Here is a 23,870-nt window from a genome sequence, read left to right on the forward strand (position 1 = left end):
CCCAGATAAATACAAGGGACGTGCCCAATGCTCTAGAAAAGTTAATGTAATGTAATTGTAACAATGTGTGGACTTACAAAAGAAATACAGGAAGGACACAAAATGGAGTCTCAAACAAAACAAAAAACCCAACTTTCAGGTTAAGTTAATAAGGACTGGAAAGAGCTGAAGAGTCAACACCAATTTTCTTTGTTTATTACTTTGATTTTAATGAAGTTCTTTTGACACAGATCAACTTTCTTTACTCAGTAGTACCACCAAAATAGGAACTGTAAGTACAGTACTTTGATTTATGGCCTGAAAGGTTGCCTGGTTTCATTGTATAGGTAAATATTACTGCATAGTTATTCACTACTGAGTTATTTTCTAAAATTTCTACAGTAATATTCAGAGAATCAGAACAGATATTTATCTTCTACAGCTATCGTATATTACGAGGTGATTCTTTTCAGCGACAGAAGGTCATTGTCACAGATATATATATATGTGTGCTGTATAAAATGCAGTGCTGCACCTGTAGTCTTGCCTTCTCTACATGGACACCAGCAGATCCTGCACTTAAGGTCCAATTCTGAGCATCCTCATCTCGTACTAAAACAAATGCAAGTGGAAGGTGCTCAGCATCTTGCTAGATACGACCCTTTACGTATTGCCCTAAAGATTAAGGGTCTGAGTCACCCCAGTGTTACTCCAGTTCACTGAACTCAAAGGAGTTACAGCTACATAAATCCAGAGTCAGACAAGTGAATGAAGTCAAAGAACATAAAAAACCAATGTGTGTTAATTTTATTTATATTTCTTCTCTGAGTAAAGTATAATAGGTTTTTTTTTTTTTTAAACTCAATTTTACTTTTCAAATCAAATGTCTGAAGGTTTCACATCTGGGCCATATATAGTAGTTCTATAAACAATAGAATTTGGGAGTCTAAAATTCAGGCTTGATTCCTTCCCCCCAGAGAGAAGGGATCACCCCAGAGTACACTCTTACACCTCTGTGACCCTCTAGGGAGTTGCACAGTTAAGCTGTAGAGGAACGAGCATTCCTCAGCTAAGAGACAGGACAGTCTTTGAAAAGAAAAGGTGTGTGTGTGTGTTTATTCTTCCCTAAACAAAACAAAAGTGTAGGGAGTGTCACTGGGGCTTCCAGAGAGACCCAGATGACACCTTTACCCCCTAAGACTAGTGGTGGCTAAAAAGTTAAGACACTTCCAATCTACAGAAATCTACAGGACAAATTCAGCTTTCTGAAACAAACCCCAGGAGTTTACTGGATGATCTTTTATCTTGTCCTTCTTAATCATCATCATGATGCACACAAACAGGTCTTATCACCAAATGTCTCTGAACAAATGATGTCCGTATACCATGTCCTTCCCCAGTCCCTTGACCCTTTCAGCCAGATTGCAGCACTGTGCCTCTCTTCTTATAGTACATGTTCCTCTAGTATTAGGATTTGCTTTCCTACTTGCAAAACCAGTCTTTCTCCAAAGTTTTTTTATATGTATGCAACAAATAATAGTTCTGAAAAGCTCCTTTGAAGCTCAGCTATAAAATTATTTTATTGACATCCCGTTTTGCTTTTCAACACTTCAGCAGATTATACAGATAAACAACAGTTGCTGTTACACATATACACTATTTGGGAAATAATAAGTTAAGCATTTTTCCCTCCCCAAGTGATACTACATTCATTAGCTTTCGGGTAAGCAATCTCTTTTCTGTATCAGCCTTTGATCCAGTTAGGTCTTGTCTACACTAGAAAGTTTTGTCGACGCCAAGTTACAGCAATGATCAAAAAGCACTGTAATAACAACGCTTGTGCCTGTGCACACTGTGCATTCACTGTGGTGCCGAAGCATCGACAGTGAGAGCAGTGCACCGTGGGCAGCTATCCCACTGTACAACTCACCACCTTGTGCTGCTAAGAGTTGTGGGAAGGTGGAGAGGTTTGCAATGCATCATGGGAGCAGGCTCAACATCCCATGATACAGTGATTTCTGTCCCATCATTCCATGGGTTTCTGACTGCATTGCACAGCATTTTTAAACGGCCCCAGTTTCCTGAGCGCCCGCCATCTCTATCGGAAAGGATGGATCCTGCACTATTCTCCACTGTTCTTGTCAATATTCTGAACACATAACAACTGGTCACGCAGTATATCATGAACTCCCAATCGGAACTCGAATCCGAGGCGCCTGACCTGCTGTGTGCCAGGCAAACACACAGCACCAGATTACTGTTTGCATTCACGGAGCATCCGCACACAATGCACCGTTGCTTTTGGACATGTAAAACAAGCACTGAGTGGTGGGATTGCATCGTTATGCAGGTCTGGGAAGATGAGCAGTGGCTGCACAACTTTCAAATGCTCAAAGCTACCTTCACGGAACTCTGTGCGGAGTTCGCCCCTACCCTGCGGTGCAAGGACACCAGAATGAGAGCTGCCCTCTTGGTGGAGAAGCATGTGGCGATCGCCATGTGGAAACTGGCAACACCAGACTGCTACTGGTCAGTCCCTAATCAGTTTGGAGTCAGGAAGTCCACCGTTGGAGCTGTGTTATCGCACGTGTGCAGGGCCATTAATCACATTCTGGTATGAAGGACTGAGTGTCTTGGAAATGTGCATGAAATAGTGGATGGCTTCGCAGTAATGGGACTCCCTACCTGTGGTGGGACGATAGATGGCATGTATATTCCAATTTTGGCCCTGGACCATCTTGCAACGGAGTACATCAATAGAAAGGGGTACTTCTCTATGGCACTGGAGGCGCTTGTGGATCACCATGGGTGTTTCACTTGCATCAACATGGGTTGGTCAGGAAAGGTGCATGACACATGCATCTTTAGGAACACTGGCCTGTACAGAAAGCTGCAAGCCGGGACTTTCTTTCCAGACCAAAAGATTCCAATGGGGGATGTTGAAATGCCCATAATGATCCTGGGAGACCCACCCTACCCCCTACTGCCATGGCTCATGAAGCCTTATACGGGCAACCTGGACAGCAGCAAGGAGCGCTTCAATAACAGCAGATGCCAAATAACCATTGAATGTGCGTTTGGCAGCTTAAAGGTTTGCTGGCGATGCCTTTATTGCAGGTTAGCTCTAAATGAGGAAAATATTCCCATGGTTATAGCTGCCTCCTGTGTGCTCCATAATATTTGTGAAGCTAAGGGTGAAACGTTTCCCCCTGGGTGGAGTGGAGAGGCAGACTGCCTTGCGGCTGAATATGAACAACCAGAATATGAACAACAACGTCAGAGCTATTAGAGGAGCATAATTGGAGGGAGAGGGGGGGATTTGAATCAGGGAGGCCTTGAGGAATTATTTTGACAATGAGCACCAATAAGGTGTCTTTGTAAGCAGCACTGTGCCATGCTATGACTGCTATCCAACTTGCAAGATGTATCAATGTGAGGTGCAACCACCGTGTGCAAGAGACAATTAAGATTGCTTATTCTACACAGAGTATGTCTTTATTGAATAACAATTATTCACAACACAGACAAAAAGCTGGGCTGGAGGGAGAAAGTAGTGAGAGGCAGTGTGAACTATGACAGCTGGGTATAAGTCTAGCTATCGTTCTTGAAGCTGCCTGAAGGGGTGGAGTGAACGGGGTGGGCTGGGAGTTTGGTAGAATCGGTGGGTGGAGTTTGGGGAGGGCATGGAAAGCAGTTCTATATTGACTGCAAGGGCGGGCGAGCACACATTAATTCAGTCTGCAGTTCTATGAGTGACTTTAGCAACTCTGTTTGCTCCTCCATGACTTTTATCATGTGCTCGTGACCTGCTATCACTCACTCCTGGTTTTCCCTCCTTTCCTACCTATCAATTTTCTGATTTTAGTCACACTGTCTCTGTGCCCTTTTTTTTTTTTTTCTCCTACCTCAGAGGACTGAAGAAGTTGGAACATCTCTTTGTTTCTCTGTGGTCATTTTCTTATCAGCCATAGACACTAGGTAGGTGTGGGGAGGTTCCCCTCAGGGACCACCTGTAGAAGCACAATAAATAATAAATAGAAGCATTACTGTGAGTGCAATAACAGCATTGAGGCATTACTGTAAAATACACCTCCTTCTCACTATTCTCCAGCAAGGGCACAGCTTGATGATCAACCAGGGCATGGTGAGTTATACCTGGAAGGCGTGGCATTCAAGCTGGGGAAAAGGTTCTGGGTGATTCTTTGGGGAATTCATGTATATAAATAGGGACAAAATTTCAAATTGTGTCACCATTTTCCATAGGTGGGAGCCATAGGAGCAGACATCTCACTCCTGAGAGTAAGCAGGGATGCTAGGCAGCGTGGATAAAAATCAATGATTTTTTTAAAAACATCAAAAAAAAATCAGATTTTTAAAATTTGAATCAGGTTTTTTAGATTTTTTTAAAAAATCATCGATAAAATACTAAATTTCTTTCTTGTTTAAAAAATAACCGTTACAATTAAATCTCATCACAAACATGCTAAACCTACACTTAGAGTCTCATAAAAATGAATTAATGACTCTAGTCTGTCCAGCCTAACTACCAGCTCTTGGTTCTTGAAAGTTCTGGGCTTTCAGTTTCTGTTTCAGTTTCTCAGCAGACTAAAGTCACATATGCAAAGAAAGACACAGACTGGATAGGATTGTTGTTGTTCTGTGCCTATGTGGTGGTGGAGCTGGGCCAAGCAAGGCAGAGGAGTTAGTTAAGACACTGTCTTAAAGACAGAGAGACAAAGGACGGAGGCAGAGTAGAAAGGAATAGTGGAGTGGACTGGAAAGAAAAAGGGAAGACATTATTCAGTACACACACAGCTTCCTATATTCCCCCACACTTTCGCCACAGAAAAACTGTCTTGGCTTCTGGGCATGAGAGAGACCCTATCTGGGAATATTTTGAAGAAATTCCTTCCCTGGGTAAAAAAAGAAAACATGTCAAGTGTAAGCAGTGCAAGAAGGAGATGCAGGGCCTAGTTGCAAGAATGAAACATCATAATGAAAACTGCTTATTCAGAGAACATGATGTGGATGAAGATATGGATATGTCTGAAGAACAATGTGGATCAACTGGTTAATAACTTAAATAATTCACTTTGCAATGCATCATTCTTCAAGACTCTCTCTATGCCTTTTAGTGTAAGTGTGATTTAACAAGTACATTCCCAAGCTGTTTGCTATGTTGGATGTTGCTAGAAAAAAAAGTTTAGCTTAGCTAGGCTTGTTTAATTACTTAACTAGGTTTAGAATCTATCACCCAAGTATATGGTACAGAAAGCTGCAGTAAGAGAAATCTAGAGTTGCCAGTTGCCACTGGGTGTCATTTTTTTATTTTATATTACATAATACATGCCTCTTATTTTGGAACATCATGGCCACAGACAAAATGGTGATGCCATAAGTCTGTTTCCTATTTTTCTTCAGCATAACTCAGCTTTCCCAGGGGAATCCATCCTATACTTGTTTTCTCAAAAAACAGAAGTGCCAGTGAGTTCTATGGGGCTTACTCCAAAATTAAGTGCACTCTAAGTGCAGTCAGTCTTAGCTTTTTTAGTAATTTGGAATCAGATCTGCATCCTTGCTGAAAAAAAATGGAAATGATTAACTGAATAATAGAGTGAGAAGAACTGAGAACAACTAGTCAAAAATCATTTTTGAATTTTGTTTCAGGATTCCATTTATGCATAAGAGACTTTAACTGTGACTCTCTCCCTGCAACAACTTCAGAGTCATCCATTGGTACTTTTAGCAGCAGTGCTGCAACTAAACGTATTTCAGACAACAAAGTATCAGTAGCAAGCAAAAGATTTCAATCATCCAGTAAAACCACCACCATGGGTGGGTTTGTAGTAAGCACCAGCAAATACTAACAAGACACCATAGATGAAAAGATTGCTCGATTCATTTATGCCACAAATTCTCCTTTTCACATTGTTAACAATAAAACACTTCATTGACATGGTTGAGTCCTTTCGACCAGGCTACACTTCATCTGGTAGAGAAGACGTTGGTGGAAGGTTGCTAGATACAGTGTATGAGAAGGAACTAGAACAGTGTGCAAGAAATACAGAGGGGAAATTTGCCAGTTTAAGCCTTGAGGGGTGGAGCAAGATACACAATGATCCAGTAATATGTACCTCTGTGATAACAGAAGATGGGATTACATATCTTTCAAAAACAATAGATACATCAGGAAATACCCACACAACAGAATATTTAAAAGAACTGGCAGTGAAAGCTGTAATAAACTGTGAACAAAAATTCAACTGTCACATGCACAGTTTTCTCACAAACAATGCTGCAAACGTGGCAAAGATTTGAAGATACTTAGAAGAAGAAATGGAAGGATGCTCCTTAATAACATATAGCTGTGGTGCCCATTTAATACATCTTTTTTTGCCAAATACTTAAGTGCATCTTCTCCAGGAATAAAAGAAAACGTTGAAGTCGCAAAATACTTCCGTATCAACCATTTTGCTTCAGCTTCACTGAAGAGAGCAGGAGGATCCAACCTAATTCTCATTCAAGATGTTTGATGGAATTCTGTGGTTGATTGTTTTGAACAATTTATTAAGAATTGGCCTAGTCTCATAAAACTTTGTGAAGAAAACCGTGATAAATAGATGAAAGTATCTCATCCAAAGTATCTAACATTGGATTAAAGAGGAATGGAGAGGATACGCTCAGTATACTGAAGCCTATATCCATGGCCTTAAACAAACTTCAGAGAAATTGTTGCCGCATTGCTGATGCTGTCAAAATTTGGAAGGCACTTCAAGAGGCATTGAAGAAGGAAATCTCTCACCAGAAAGTTAAACTGCAGGCAGTAAAGGAGCGAATGGATCAAGCACTAACTCCACCTCATTTTCTTGCAAACATTCTCGACCCCAGATATAAAGGTAGATGCCTATCGTCTGAAGATGATGCTGCTGCCATGGCATGGGCATCTCAAAATCACTCCTCAGGTATGCCAATCATAATAAATTTCAGGGCTGGAGAAGAACCATTGAACAGTACATGTTTACTGATGATGTTTTGAACAAAGTCACTCCCCTGAATTGGTGGAAATCATTAGCCAGGCACCTTGAAACAGAATTCCTTCAGTTGCTAAGCCAACTTTTCACAGCAGTAGCTTCCTCTGCAGGCAGAGAGAGAATATTTTCATCGTTTAGTATTATTCACTCAAAGTTAAGAAATCAACTGGGTGTTGAAAAAGCAGAAAAACTCATATTTCTGTTTCAGTCTATGAATAAATATGGCAGTGGGAGTGGGGAAGATGAGAGCTAGTTGTAGAAGTTTTAAGGACCGCATAAATTTAGTGTTGTGATGACTTGTCTGTTAGAGTCAATAAAATTTGAAAATTAAAAAAAAAAAAAAAAAAGTTTAAGGACAGCCATCAGCCAGCAACTCAGGAGACTGCTGCAATTGCAAATGTGAAACATTTATGTAACATTTAAGTTTTAGTTTAATAAAATATAAGTGCTATTGTGTTTGTGTGTGTGATTTACCATTTGGTAAATGGTACCATTTCTTACCATTCCTAATGTACTGCTGCTGAATCTGCAGCTTGACACAGGTAATGAGTATTATGTACTTTTTCCTAAATTAATAAAAATCAAGTTATCTAAAAAACTACAACGTATACCCTCCTTTATGTTGTAAAATGCTGTACTGAGTTGTCAATTAACATGTTTTAGTGATCAGATTTGCATCATTATTTAAGAAATATGTGAGTGGGAAACTTGATTTAAATCAATTATTTTCTCAATCCACCCTGGTACTAGAGTACATCTCTTCCATGCGAGCAGCTTCAAACCGGGACCCTATGTTGCTTGCCTGTGTGCGGCTTTGGTCCCTGCACAAGTGATTACCGACTGGTGTGGGAAAGTCTCCTCCAATGGGAAAGAAACAACGCAGCTCTGCTATGGAATTTCCAGCAGAGGATTGGTGAGTACCTCCAGGAAAGTTTCCTAGAGATGTCTCTGGAGGATTCCTATGAAATCTTGGTGTGCATTAACACACTTTTCCGCAGCACTGTCTAGCTGAACAGGGGAATGGGAAACACATGCAAACACAACTACTCTTGTGTATTTCTATCTCTTCAACCAGCTGCATAATGCAACAAAGCAAAGGACAGCTGTACCTCATGTAACTGAGCAACATCAGCTCAAAAAAATCACTTACCCGAGCTCTCCTGTCTTGCATGCTGCACGCCAGAGCTGGAGGACTGGAATTGGTTCGAACCTTCCTGGGTAGAGAACCTGGCTTCCCATGTCAGCAAAATGACCAGGTCCCCTGATCCGCATTGTCCTCCAACTCGACCTTCTCATCCATGACTTCTTCATCAGGGTAGATGCCTGTTTCCGCTGGCTTCGGGCCCACGAAGATATCCACAGGTCTCTTGATGGTGGAGGTAGGGTCACTGTTGAGGATGACTTCCAGCTCCTTATAGAAGCATCAGGTCTTTGGCTCTGCACCAGAGTGACAGTTTGATTCCCTAGCTTTTGGTACCCCTGCCACAGCTCCTTGATTTTTGCATGCCACTGCAGCGTGTCCTTCTCAGTCATTAAATGAAAAATCTGACTGCACGTATCATAGTTCCCTCAAATGGAGCAGAGCTGGGACTGCAGAGCCTCCTCTCCCCAAATGCCCATCAGATCCAGAAGCTCCGGTGTGCTCCAAGAAGTAGAGCATGTGGTGCGTGGAGCTTCCATGGTCAGCTGGGAAGATAAGATGTGAGCTCTTCACACCGACCAAGCAGAAAGTGGAATTTCAAAAATTCCCAGGACCTTAAAGAGGGAGGAGCAGATGGCTGCAGGACAGCAGAGTTCAAACTGATGGCCAGAGCGGTCAGGATGGGACCAATGTAACCAAGAGCAGTGTCTACACTGAGGATTTGTCGCTAAAAGTTTGTCGCAAAATCTCTGTGCCCCTTGTTGAGGTGATTTTATTTTGTCGCAAAAATCAGAGGAGTTGGGTTGGGTTGGTTGCAGCATGTACACCACCACTGTTTTGGTGCAAAAAGCTGACTTTGGGCCACAAAAGTCTCTAGCGTAGATCAGGCCTCAGTTACTTTGCAAACAAACTCAGGGTATGCATACACTACAACCAATACAGCTGCATAGGTAGGGTGCTGCAGCTGTGCCACTGTAGCGCCATAGTGTAGATGCTTCCTACATCAACAGAAGGGGTTACTCTGTCGATGTAGTTAATCTACCTCTCCCAGAGGCAGTAGTTAGGTCGATGGAAGAATTATTCTGTCAACCTAGCTGCATCTACTTCAAAGGTTAGTTCAACCTAACTACAGCACTCAGTGCATAAAACGTTTCACAGCCCTGAACAATGTAGCTAGGTCAATCTAATTTGTTAGTGTAGACCAGGCCTCAGTGCACCAATAACAAAAGTACCTGCCAGACGGGGCTGCTTTCAATCCCACTCTTTACTTGAAGGGATTTTAAAAGTTACACAGACAGTAAAACTAGGTCATCCATATATTATCGCATAAGGACTTGGGGTGCATGACTACAGAAAACGCCCCTAATGAAATGTCAAAGCCAACTAGCCTCAGTACAGCTAATCTGCAAATCTTGATGACAGGGCAGGTTACCCAGCCTGCTAACCTGGCACAATTCCAAAGAAGCTCTCATCTCCTAGGGATTACACCACCACTTAGGTTTGCCTTAGTTTTAATTATTTGGAGCAACCTCAGAGGAAACCAATTTCAGCTCACATATTTCATTTTCAGTGTTCTCAGTCCGACACCCCACTTGTTCAAATATTAAAAACAATGGCACATGCACACATAAAACCCAGGGATATCAGCAGGGTTATATGCAACAACCAATCAGAGATAAAAGTCAGACAGAAAGCTGTTGACAGATGCTGAATAATAAACCTCTTAAGAACCTTAAGTTCTGGCAAAGAAGTCCCTTGTTCTTCATCTGTGCTGCTTTAATATTTGCATTTAAAATACACTGAAAATGAAAGATTATTTCTTTCTTCCACTGGCTAGCTACAAAGGATCCTTTTTATAATTCCCTGTGCAGTGCAGCTCCTAAATGCTAGACCCATTGAATCAAAACACTTTATTGTAATGTTATATTGTTTACTTTTGCAAGCTAGGATCTTGGCAGAAATGAGCCTTTCCTCAAGGGATATTGAGGGGTGGGGAGTGAGGGACGAAGCATGTTATTAAGGCTTTTCTCATTGTCTGTTTTCGTAGGGACACTGATTGGAATTCAAAAGGGAAGGTAACTACGTAGACATTTGCCTACAAATTTGGACAAACAAAGAGCAAGTGGAAAGACGGACCAGGGCCAACACATAAGCACCAAAGTATCAGTGATCTGGAAGAGCTGCAGGAAAATGCCAATACCTCCTGTCATCTCGCTCACTGTTCGATCAGCTGCTGATTTATCAGCAAGATTGAGGCAAAGATTTCAGTTTGTTATTCTGATGAGACTAGAACAAAGAAATTTGGCTGGCTGGACAGCCCTTGTTGGGAGGAGAGGAGGACAAGAGTAACAATCAATTCACCATTGCTGGGCACCTTGTGTAGTCAAACACACCAGTGCAAAGTGAGTGTGTAATTCCAAACAGGTAGTGTTTAAAACCTCTTTGCACTGATACTTTTAGGAGAGGATCAACACAGTAAGAACTGTCCTCACATGAGGAGTGAGTGTCTGCACACTGGGGATCTAGCACATACATGCGAAGGATTTTGGATCCCCCCGAATTGCAATGGGTATTATTGCTGGATGGGAAGTACAGTATTGTTACACAAGTGCATACAGTTGGAGCATTGCTAACAATAACTCTTATTCTTTGTTTGATGGATGGAGAAGACTGTCAGCCGACAAAGCCACACTGTGGCCAACTCATGATTTTATCATGAGTCTCATGCTATTTTTCTCTTATTTCTCTCTTGGAGTCAGGTGATTACATGAGAATTTCACCTTCTCTCTGTACCCCCATGACAACAATGTTTCTAGGCTTCATAGTTTCAAGAGAAGAGCATGAAAACTTGAATTCTAAAGGTTCAAAACCAAAGAAATAAAAAGATCCCAAATGTATTGTTTATTTTAAAATAGCATGATTTTTGAATGCTTGGGGCTGACAATACCACAGCCAATAATACTGTTTTGCAGTTTTCAGTTGGTGCTGTTTGGAGGATTAAAGCATTCATATCTCTATAACTTTAATTTTATATCAGCAAAACTGTCTTCTTTCCTTTTGTTAATGCAGCCATGATACCGTTGTAGTGGTATGTAGGAAATAGATGGGATGAAAACAACCCCACTGGAGGAAAGGTGAATCCGTATCATGGGTCAGATCCTCAGTTGATGTAAAAGTGTGTAACTCTGACTTCGCTGGAGCTATGATGATTTGCACCAAGTGATTCCATGTGATATGTATTATGCCCTTTAGTCACAATTTGGCATCTCTACGACAGTGACAAGTTAACCTTGCCCAAGCTTAGGTATAAGCTTTCTGCTAGGCATAGCAAATCCTCTCTGTTCTTTGGAATATTCTTTTTTCACTCTCAGTCTTTGTTTAGGTGGAGAGAGTGGCCCACAAAGACGCGTTACACAAACTTATCACAACAACTGACCGACCATGCACAATGATTCATTAATGTTTAAAGTCACACAAACAGCAGTCCCAGCTTATTTTATTACTGATTTTTCACAAAGGCACTAGTGCTGACAATTGCTAATACTATGTCTGGCATTGACTTTCTGTGAATACCTCTCAGCAATAACAACTGATAGCGAAACTTAGAGCCTACACATTCTTCTTATATTTGTACATAAATTCCATTTCAAAGATTTCAGTATCCTCATCCTGAATCTACACAAGCATTTCAGCTGGTAGACTCAAGTCAGCCAGACAGAATGGTGCCACGCAACTACAAACAACACAGGATGATTTTTTATTACAATACACTGCACTATTATTTCTAAATGCACTGACAGTAATATGCAGTGTGTAAAAATACACATTCATCATAAAGATGTTAGATGCTAATTCCTGCAACTTAATTTTCTTAAGGGCACCATGCCATTTTTCAGTTAAGGCAGGATAATGTTATTAATCATAAAAAACTGCTGATGTGTAAAATTATGTTTCCTTCTTAGCTATGCTCTCTGCTGTGGTTTTATTTCAGCTACTGAGAAATGTCAGTTACTGTCCCTCTGAACTACTCTAACTTAGAGCTGGTAACAACATTTAAGTTGCAGCATCCCACAGTAAGGGTTAAATCTTGCTGCCAATCTCTGCTATGAGGAAAGTTCAACTCACTGGAAAATGTGCAGAGGGAAGATTCGGAGCATATGATGGGGCCCTTCAGCACCCAGCTTGTATGCTCTCATCCACTGCATTCCACCTCACTGAATGCAGGCTGAAGTGAGTGAGCCTATAGCTATGCGTGCTAAGGGTGTATTTTCCATCCATCCTTGCCACAGTAAAAAGTACAATTTGTCATGGAGTAAAATGGCAACTTCCACAGAGGCTGGAGCCTGAGCTCTGGGACCTCACAAGAGGGGAGGGCCCCAGAGCCCCGGCTCCAGCCTGAGCCCAAACATTTTCAATGCCATTTTATAGCCCCACAGCCTGAGCCCTATGAACCGTAGTCACTTGACATGGGCCAGCCGCAGACCTCTTATTGCAGCATAGTCATACCCGAAGAGCTCAATCCATTTAGCTTAACAAACAGAAGGTGAAGGGGTGACTTGATTACAGTCTATAAGCGTCTACATGGGGAACACATATTTAATAATGGGCTCTTCCATCTAACAGAGAAAGTTGTAACAAGATCCAATGGCTGAAAGTTGAAGCTAGACAAATTCAGACTGGAAATAAGACACAAATATTTGACAGTGAGGATAATTAACCATTTTAAAAATGTACCAAGGGTGCGGTGGGTTCTCCATCACTGACCATTTTTATATAAAGATTAGATGTTCTTAAAAAGATCTGCTCTAGGAACTATTTCGGGGAAGTTCTATGGCCTGTATTATACAGGAGGTCAGATTAGATAATCACAATGGACCCTGCTGGCCTTGGAATTTATCAGTCTATGAGATCAATTGTTCGGACACATCCCACACTCTGGAACTCATCTCTGTCCATGTCCAGCAAGCCAACAAAGAAAAAAAAGCAGAATGTTTGAATTTCACATTTTTTTTCAGAGAAATCATTGACAGCCAAGAAAAAAATACAGCCTTAGCCAGAGGGCAAAAGATTAGGCGTTGCGGGCACTCTTGGCAGTATACTACAGTAGTAGAACTGGATTTTTTCAGAGCAAAACCTGAGTATAAGTTTCATCACACTGGAAGAATTTATCCTCCGGCACGCTCATTATTTGAAACAAATACCACCAGGAAAGTGATCAGGGCAACTCAGGGACAGAGATGAAGAATTTAGTGACAAATCACCTCCAGTGCCAGCCCCAACCCATTAGCAACCTGCTCCAGCCCAATTTCCAACCCCACTCCCATTTGCAGATTCTTTCCCTCCCACACATCCCCAGCATCAGATGTGATCCAGCTCACTGATTCCCTGAAGGACCTTCCAGTTTCCCCAGCTAACTGGTCCTCTCTTCAGTCAACCATAATAATGACCTCTCTTGCAGTTCATCACTTCCCTCTCACATGGAAACACTCCTAGCACCACTCCCATCTTACTATTCAAGCCCATCACCTCGTCACCTTTAACCTCCTACCTAGGAACAGCATCTTCTTATTCTTTCCCCATTATCACCCAGCCCCTGCCCCACTTCAGAACCCTTCGCCTGTTTGCTCCACCACCATTTGGTCATATTTTGGCTCCCCTCCTAGTTTTTAGTAACCTCCAGCTGTTCTTTCTTCTGAACCATCACATGAAGTGGAGAGTTGCCCATATATGCCCAACTTCCTCCATTTTACTAAACTGCTGCACAGGTGTAAAATGTGTATGGCAAGATGGCCGTGATGCTGGCAGATCATGTGCCAGATCATGCCAAGGCCCCTAGACCTCACTGATCACTGACAAATGCATAGCTGGAAACCAGCCTGGCTCACCTGTGGGTTAGTATTCTTAAAACAGATATTAGAGTGATAAGAATATGTTTAGACTTTATGGATTGCTTGTAGGATGCTGCATGTATTAATCCTACTTATAATATCTGTATCCCATGGTACAAAGTAAATGTTTAAACGTCTGCTCTGTAACTATAAAAAATATTTGCTAAGACTGTAAATCCCCCAGAGCCAGGGGAGAAGCAATACCCAGTGTGAAATACCAGTTCACCACAAGAGGTATTATCTTCTCCCCAACAAAAGAAGGCCTTCAAACATCAGAAAAAACATTGTGGACAAAACTGCTTCCCCCACATCTCTGAAGAGGATATGCACCCAGGGTCTCGTCCCATCACAGCTTGAACATCGGGGGAAGGGAATAAAAATGCCTGTTAAGGAGAATTTATTATTCTTATGCTGCCTGAACGCTGAAGGGCGAGGATTTCTATGCATAAGCAAGGAGTCCCTAGCTGTTTTGCCTGAATTAGTCCAGAAGGATATAAAGAGTTTACTAACTATAGAAGTTTCTATTATCTTTTGAAACCTAACTAACTCATTTGTGTGTGTACGATTATTTGCTTTAATCTTGTAAATAGCTCTTCCTTCTTTTTCCTAGTTGCCAAACTTTTAGTTAGATTGTTACAGGATTGACTACAAGCATTGTCTTCAGTTTGAGATCTAAGTATAATTGACCTTGGGTTACTTATTCTCTGTCTAACCTATTATTGTGATTTTTGGTGTCAAGCGATCATCTGTCACAAAGGCAGGCTTGCCTGGGTGGCAAGATGGACTGGAATGCCCAAAGAGATGGTCTGTGACTCCATGTTAAGACTGCTATGAGGCTTAAGGAGTTTACACTTGTTTCTGGGTTGGTGAAATCTAAGTACAGAACACACAACCAGTTTGAGATTTTGGCCTTGATTCTTGACTGTCTGTGTTGCGGTTGGCACTCATGGTCGTGAGCCACTCCAGACAGCGTGACAGACACCTCCAGATCTCCAGTCCTGAATGGGTTACTGCCTCTTCCCCTGGCCATTATACATGTAAGTCCTGGCCAGAGGGGTCTGTAAAAGCAAATCAAAATAATTAGAAATTGGGATACTGACTCCAAGCGGCACTCACATGAGTAGCTCTGACCCATAAGAGCAGTCCCACTGAGATCGACCAGGTGTGTTCATATGGCTAAGAATTACAGGACTAGGTTTGTGCACGTGACTGGGTTGACATGAGTCACAGCAGTCCCACCTGTGAAAAGGAAGTGGTTAGTAATCTCGCATCACCAAGGCAATGAACATAGCTAAATTAATGGTCAGATATATGCTGGGCTCTGCAGCAAGGACTTCCAATAATTATTCTCTGTCTAGTGGCTACTCATGGGTGTTCTTACTGACACTAATTGTTAAAAGCAACTGAATTGCAGAAGATATATATTGTTTAAAACCTTCATACAAATTCAAATTAGATCAGATTAAGACTAATGGGCTAGTTTTGTTCAACATGTCAGAAATCAAATTCACTGCAATCAAATTCATGGCATAACTCTGGATTAGTATCATCACTTTCAGCGAATTCAGTCTCTGAAATCTTACAGTGTTAAGCTTAACCAGTGATCTTTCCATTAAAGTTTTTTTTTTCCTAAGGTCAGAAAAAGCTAGGAGCACAGAAAGGATGGGAGGGGGAGGAAAATCCTGATTGATACTGCCTAAGGCATGGCGAGCATTCAGTAAATAAATACTATATAATAGGTAAGAATAAAATAATAAGATCCTTCATAAACACATTTCCCAATATCTTACAGTACATGTTCTGTAGTTTATTTCCTAATTCTCCATCGTGTACTTTCTTATAGAGAATAAATAAATAGATATATTTTAAAATTCTAATATACCAAACCCATCAGGGAGCTATTTAAATCCACTCAGTGCCAGGATTATTAATCATTTTATTTCTGTGTCAAACTCTATGTGGGAAAGTCAGAAGTTCAAGCACAATGTCCATATTTAATATGACGTTTTAATGAATCTGCCTTTTTGTTTTATTTTATAATAAATATGCTTTAACCTCACTGCAAGGCCTAGATGTACAGAGTACTCACAGCAATTTTAGCTTCTTTTTGATTCCTTCTTCCTCAAGGTTTCCAGCTATGTTTCTCTACAGGAGTTCAGGGTGGTTTTAATAAGGCAGATGAGGCAGGGTTTCTCAGTGCTTTTGATAGCGATGAGGTGGTCAGCTCTTTATTGACTTTCTGCAGCACTGCAGCTACATACGGTACAGACAAGCCTGCTTTATGAGCATGCATTAGAGAGGAAATGGACCTGGAAATTTCCAGTCTGTCTTGTTTGATGCACTGTTGTGTTGCTTTCCAAACATGCACATGACGGAAATGGGAGTGTTTTTCAAAAAATGCAGTTTTGTTGCTAATTTGTAAAATTGAAGCAATAAAATATATCTAGGAATGGTTTACAGAGGCCATTTAAAGAATTGAACGTATTTCAGAAAAATAAAAGAAAATACAGATTATTCTGTACATGCACCTATTATTCTGACAAATTACTGTGTGCCAAAGATGATTTTTTAAACATTCCAAATAATACTGTGCAAAAACCTATGAGATTATAAAATATTTTAGCAGTAAATTATCTATCTATTAAACTAGCTACATGAAATATATTTTATACAGTGTACAATAGCTCTCAAGCACGCACACAAGTATATATGAAGAGGCAGAAACAAAACACACAATGCTTTGAGGTCTTATAAAGTTTTTATTGGTACCTGCATGGGTTGACTGTATTACTAATGAGTGGACGCTCACAAATTATACACATCTTCCCAATCAAGCAGCAATGAAAACGTTATGAAACCCACACCACATACGTTACTTATTTTGCCACTTATTTTGTTCATTTTATTTTGGTCCTTTTTATTATCACCACCTACTCTTCTTAAGGAGATAGTAAGGGATCGTACAGTAGTTTGGTTCCTAGAATGGATCTTGGAAGACCTGTATTCAGTGTCCCATTCTGCCACAGATTTCCCGGGTGATCTTAGACAAGTCATTTAGAGCCAGATTTTTAAAGGTATCCAAGCACTTCGTAATGCAGAAATCAATAGTAGAAAGGGGCCTACTGGAATTTTCAAAATCACCCATCTACATCTTTAGGCTCCTAAATACCCTTAAAAATCTGCCCCCAAATCTCTCTGTGCCTCAATTCACTACCTGTAAAATTGGGATAATGACACTTTCCTACCTCACAGCAGTGTTGTGAGAGTGAATACACTGAAAAGTGTGAGATGCTCAGATACTATAATGATGAGAGCCTAAAAGTACTTAAATATAGTTATTTAAATGTTGTTAGATATAAAGCTGTATAGACAATAGGATTTGAATGTCTTGAGCAACACTCTTACACTTATTGCAATATTATCAGAAGATAGGTCCTGATTCTGGAAAACATTAAGCATGTGCTTAACATTGGGCATGCATTTAAATTCTATTGACTTCAATGGGACATAAGCATATGCTTGAAGTAATGATCTCCTTAAGTGCTTTCTGAACAGAGACGCTTCCGTGATTAGGGCTTTAATGTCTATTAGCCCTTTGTTTTATAGTTATCTGGACACTGTCTTTCCCTCTTTAGGTACAGCACTAGAAGGTGATGATACTTGTTAGAGATATAAAGAAGAGAAGAGAAAACTTGGGCAGACTTAAAAAAAATGAAACTTGCCATTTCAAGATTGTGAACAATGGTGGTAGGACTATTTTGTTTTCATACTGCAATCCCATTTTTAAGTCCTAATTTTGTTCCGGAATTTTCTTACACTAAATAAAAGTCAGTAGATGGCTATTGGTTTCACAGTTATTAATTTTACAGCACCTATAAAAGATTATTTCCTTCATTAACTATTACTGTGATTTTTGCAATACACATTATATATCTGTATAACACATACAGTAAGACACTCTAAACAGCAAACAGTGAGATGTAAGATTGATATCTATATTACAAAGGTTACTGATAAAATCACAAACATCCAGAGAATAGTGTTTTCATATTGTATTCTGTGTATATTTAAAATGCAGTTATAAACAGAAAAGTGATTATGTAGAAATAGCACCTTCTTAATCAACAGATTTTATTCTGTTTAGGTTTTTATACCCCATCCATCACCATGGTAACTGAGAATTAGGAAATTAAATCAGATTAATGTACATTTTCCTCCCTGCACACCTGTCCTGGAAACTGTATATGAAGTGGGTGAGTTTTTGTTGTTGAGTAAATTAATGTATGCTTCCCCCAGACAGTCTCCTCACCACAATTCCCAACAGTGTGTCACGCACACCGCCGCCATCCTGCTAATCCAAACCAGCCCAGACCCTTCTCAGGCTACGCATGTGTAGTGCAAGTCTCACGTGTTTACTTTGCTGTCACAAATAGGTGGTTGCTACATTTTAATCCTCTAACACTGCAGAACCAAGGCAGTCTTGAGAGATGTCCCTGGATTCCTTTTTTGACTTGTGCATCAATTGATTTGTTAGCTACAAGTCCGATCCTGTGAGGTGCTGAGCACCTGTACTTCAAAGGGAGTCAAGTGTATTCAATGTCTCACAGGATATATTTATTCAAACAAATGTAATTTTCACTCACTGAACATATTTTCAACAGTCAAAACTATTAAGAGTTTCTTATTTTAAAAAACTGCTTAATTCACGACTTGTTTGAAATACCCAGAGCAAAAGAACAAAAGAGCTTTCTTCTCTAGGTCCCTAGCTATGGGGAGGGAGATATTCCTATCCTTTTATGCAGAGGTGCAGTCAAATGGTGTTCCAGGCTATGGGCCAAAATCTGACCTCAGTGCCGGTGCTCAGTTCCCATTGGCATCAATGATAACTTCATCATGGACTGAGGGTAGTAAATGGGCATATATGTGCAAGCTGCTCAAACACTATGTTCTGAATAATTCATTTTAAACTGTTACACAGATGCAAAACATTATTGCTAATTTCTAACCAGCACAGAGGGTTTTTCTCCTCTTGATGCAAGCATTTGACTCTCAGTAAAGTTAACTGAAGTCTGAGGTGTGTCTCAGAAGGTTAATAAACCCCATATAGGGGGTACGTGAATACTTACAAAATGAAACCAAATTTCTAGAACGCTGTGGAGCGGGTGCTTACATAACAGTCCTTAATCTGATTTCCTTGGAAATATACCGTGTACTCATCTGTTGCCTCTTTCCAGGGTTACAACCGAATAAAGGAATTGATGAATACATTAATTAATGTTACATGTTTTTAAACATAAATAAGTTATATTCAATCTCCAAGAACCAATTCAACATATTTTCTATAGATATTTTTATCCTGCGATTTAGAGTACAAACACTAATATTTAGGACCTGATTTGGATCTCAACTATACCAATGTAAACCTGAAGCTACTTCACTGAATTCATTCAAATTACACTGGTTTAATATAGAGGTGGCAGATCCTGCAATTGAAGTCAATGGGCCTATTCGAATTTAAAGTTCCTTGTGAATAAAGTGCTTGAAGGCTCAGACCCCAAGTGGGATCAAAATCAGGCTCAGAGAGCTCTACATGTTTAAAATCTATAGGTTTCTTTTTAATCATTAAAATCCTCATCTCTCACTGAAGTCATTCCTTATCTCTGATTAGCTACTTTTATGAAGGAATTCACTGTAAAATATCGGTAATGGGTGGAAAGCAACCAACATAAGTCAAGTTTCAATTAAAAGACATCACACAAACCAAGAAATGTAGTAGGAATCATGACTGAATAAGCAGAAAATGGTGGCAACTCTTCCCTTTACCCTGATGATTTCATTCTTCTTTTGCTATTTGAATTCTTGCCATTAGAGCCTCTTATTGGATGTAATATGTACAGAATGCAAATAGCATTTTCTGCTCAAGGAATTATGGAGTATGATTAAATCATGATTGGGAATATTACACATACACTCTCACTCTCACTCACGCTCTCTCTCTCTCTCACTCATAGGGTCCAAGAACTGCAATTAACACATTAAGAAATAATAACTGCCAAGGGAGCAACCAATATAAACAGCTTGTAGCTGATGTAGCAAGAATTCTGGTTGGAAAAGGAGCATCCCTTAGGGAACAGGAAGCAAAAAGGAATGGAAACATCTCAAAATATTGCCTTGATGATTAGCTGGGGAACACGGGAATCCATTTGTACACCTATTTTTTTGTTTTGTTTTACTACAAGTATTTACTACCAATACTTTAAACTAGAGCTGGCTGATCATTAAAAATGTTTTTAAAAAATTCAAAGTTGTTTTCATTTTGAAGTGCTCAAAACTGACCTGTTTGCTTTTTCAAATTTTTCTTGATTATTTAAAATAGAAAACATTGAAGTGTTTATCAATTTTTTTTGTTTACTGAAATCCATTGATAATGTTTTGAATAAAAATTAGAAAGAATTTAAATGACAAAACTTTGACAATTGATTATTTTTCACCAAAAAGTTTTCATTTTCAAAAAAGACCTTTTTTAAAATTCAACTCTTTGGTTTGAAAAATTCAAAGCAGCTCTACTTTAAACCCTCCTCAAAATACCCTGTGTTAAACATAACCAACATTTTTGACAGAAAAATGAATAGGAGGCATTGAATCTCTGGGTATTTTTCATCTAGTTTCATGACAGGTTTTCATCCACCTTGCATACTTCCCTCCCTTCCATCTTTTAATCCTGACTTCTGCCTTCAGAGGTGGATCCTCAGCTTGTGTAAATTATGATATATCTCCATTGACTTCAATCTGACAATCTACACCGAATGAAGATCTGCCCCTCAGTGTTTAGCCATCTGACCTTGCAACCACAGAACTCTTCTCCAGGGGCCTGATCCAATGCCTACTGAAGTAACTGGAGAGCCTCCCATTGACTCCAATACGTTTTGTCTGTGAAGCGCAACTGAATGTCAACTGGGGCCTGATCCAAAGCACAACAGGGAAGTGGACCAACTTTCTTGAGCTGAGATTCATATCAGCCCCTTTGACTCTTCCAAATTCTTCAGAACCTGACATTGTGTCTTCCATGTAGTCATACCGAGTCCAGTTCACCAAAGGCATCAGAATTATATATTTTAAATTTTTCTAATTGCAGCAAATAATATAATCCTGATTTGTGTTTACATTTCAGAAGTAACTATATGAAATAATCACTACAGTAATAATTTACAAATTTCAATATTTTTTTTAAAAAGTAGTGGATTTAAATATTTATCCAGTGAATTTTAATATTCATATTTGGACCAGATCCTGCCACCCTTACTCACATTGAGTAATACCTGACTCTGAAAGGAGTTCCACTGAAACTATTAAAGGATTGCAGAATAATCCTTAGGAAATTGCTGGATTTCTATAAAGAGAAAAGGGCCTGGTCCCGTTACCCTTACTCAGGTGAGCAGTCCCGCTGAAGTCAAAGAGAATAATGAAGGGCTGCAAGATCATGCTTATAACTTAGATATTACTTTATGGTTTAGTAATTTTAATGAACAAGAATCAGGGCCTGATCCTGCTCCCTTAAAGGTCAACAGGAGCTTTATTGGCCTCAACGGCACCAGCAGGAAGCACTAATGTTTTTTTTTCACTGAAATTCAAAGCCAAGAGAATTACAATGGAAAAAACAAAATCATTTATAAAGCACCCGGCTCCAAGCACATTTCCCACTGAGGAGCTCTATATCAACGTAAAATACAGCTAAAATATCGTAATTACAAACACCTTCATAAAATTCAAACAAATCCAACCTAGAGAGAGAGAAAAGGAAGTAGGTGGCAATGAATATGGGGATAATAATAGTCCTACTTAAAAAACCTTTTGGGAGAGGGAAGTAAGATACTTTTTAAAACCGAGGCAGATGCCTGCTATCCATTTGGTGAATCTGACTCAGTATTTGAGAAACGTCCAATCATCTAGGATGGCCTGAGGCCTATCTCTCATCATTCAGACTAAGCTTTCTCAGCTAATAACGTGACACTTTGTAGAAACAGTATTATTTGTATTTTCCAATTTTTTGTGTTTTGTACAGAGTGCTGCTGTGTTCAAGTGAACTGAATAAAAGCATAAACAGCAAGCATCATCTGGAGAACATTCTTTCAGCATGCTGAGAAATAGCAGCAGCTTCCGCACTACCTGCTATAAATAAATGTCATTAAAAAGAGTCAGAAATGGCTTGCTTCTATGTGATATAGCTTCAGCAAAATGCATTTTACTTAACCCTGTGGTAGGGTGGCTTCCATCTTTATGACAAAAAAAAAATCTATATGTCTATATGATGCAGCAAGGCACACAATGGAGGTGTAATACTGAAGAGTATTAATGTGTTGTGCATTAATTGACCCATATAAACCCTGTTGATGTATACTTAATGTTCCCAAGTGCACTTTATAATAGTGCTGTTGACAAATGTTAAAGCGCACCAGGGCATCTTTAGTGCACACCAGCAGGGTCTATACAGACCAATTAATGCACAACACTTTCGCTCATTCTAGAAAGCACATTCCTGTAGCGCACATTGCCCTAACCTAGTGAGTAGATAAGCAAATGTTTGTTTCACAACCATTTATGTTACCATCAGTGCTACTAACACAATGTCAATCCTGCAAGTTCCTGTACTCCAACAGCAATGATGCCTGCCACTGAACTGAGCGATACATCGGCACTGGATTCAAAATCTGATTGCCTCTTCATCTGGTGCTGAATGCCCAACATCAAGAAAGATGTCCTTAGATCTGCTAGCAAGAGTTGGAACAATTATTTGTGGGCTTTTTAAGCTGTCAATTTATCAGCTTGGGAAAAAATAATTGGTAGTCTTTTTCACTCTAGCACCAAGCCTGTCCAGCCTCCCTTTTTTCCTGCAACAATAAAGAATAAACTGGATGTGGGGCTTAATTGATGTGTGATAAATGGTCAGTGTGGTAGACTTTCCCCCATTCATCATTTAGACCTTTGCTTACTGGCCTAGGTTTGAGAAATGCACCTCCCTCTTATTAAGAAGTTACTTCTTATTTTAGCTTTTTAAGGACAATTGTCAAGTCTTGCAAACGGGTGGACCCAGAACCCATTGAACTTAATGGGTGTCTTTCTATTGCTTTCAATGAACTTTGGATCAGGCACATAGTCAGCAAAGATTAGTTGGATAGGGATGAAAATCAGTACAAGACACTGTAATTATTTTGATAATCAGCTACTCAGCCATAGCTGGCAAATCTTGAGCCCATTGCTTTCCATTCCAAACTCACATTGTCTTCAGTGGAACCAATATTTAGATCCCTCACTTGGAAGGGAAGTGGCTCCATCATGAGGAACGTTACTGTAGTAAAATAAATGAGGTGGGTGGGGGAAGAGGGCAGGGAGGAAAGGACCATATCTGCTCTTTATACCTGGGTGACCCTTTGACTGTAACTAACAGAGTTGATCAAATGTAACAGCAGAATCTGACTCATATTCTCCAAAGCACTGCGGGGGCTGGATCATTCCCCCCTTGATCTACCCTTCTATGCAAGGTTTCCCCTTCTCTAAATTCAGCTGCCTGCACTGCACAGTTTTCCCCCTTAAGCGGGCACTTCACACAATTAGGTTTCATGTGTGTGAGTGTGGGGCATGGGTGTTTGGGATTCAGGAGGAAGTTAGGGAGTCCAAGGGACACACATTGTCCATTTCCCTCTGGCCCCAAGGACCTTACCTGGAAAACACAGTACAGCAGGTTTGGGCACTTAGTCTGTAACACTGAACTCTCTGTTTGAGGTGACCCATATTCTCATATTGGATGCTGTACCATTGATGAAGCACCTTGTG

General features: G+C 40.1%; 1 protein-coding gene across 3 annotated transcripts in view; it reads right to left on the reverse strand.

Annotated features, from left to right (window-relative positions):
* Positions 1-23,870, reverse strand: part of RAI2 (retinoic acid induced 2) — a 60,399-nt gene that overhangs the window by 26,255 nt on the left and 10,274 nt on the right. Inside the window, exon 2 of one of the 3 annotated variants that reach the window (XM_067566084.1) lies at positions 3,885-3,989. The exons of the other annotated variants lie outside the window; for them this stretch is intronic. The gene's annotated coding sequence lies outside the window, so the exon portion shown is untranslated. The remainder of the gene's footprint in view (positions 1-3,884; positions 3,990-23,870) is intronic. 3 annotated transcript variants of the gene reach the window in all.

This window comes from Emydura macquarii, unplaced genomic scaffold (genome assembly GCF_026122565.2).
Source record: "Emydura macquarii macquarii isolate MOO-44397 ecotype Brisbane River unplaced genomic scaffold, CSIRO-AGI_Emac_v2 contig_2734, whole genome shotgun sequence".
Taxonomy (NCBI): Eukaryota; Metazoa; Chordata; order Testudines; family Chelidae; genus Emydura; species Emydura macquarii.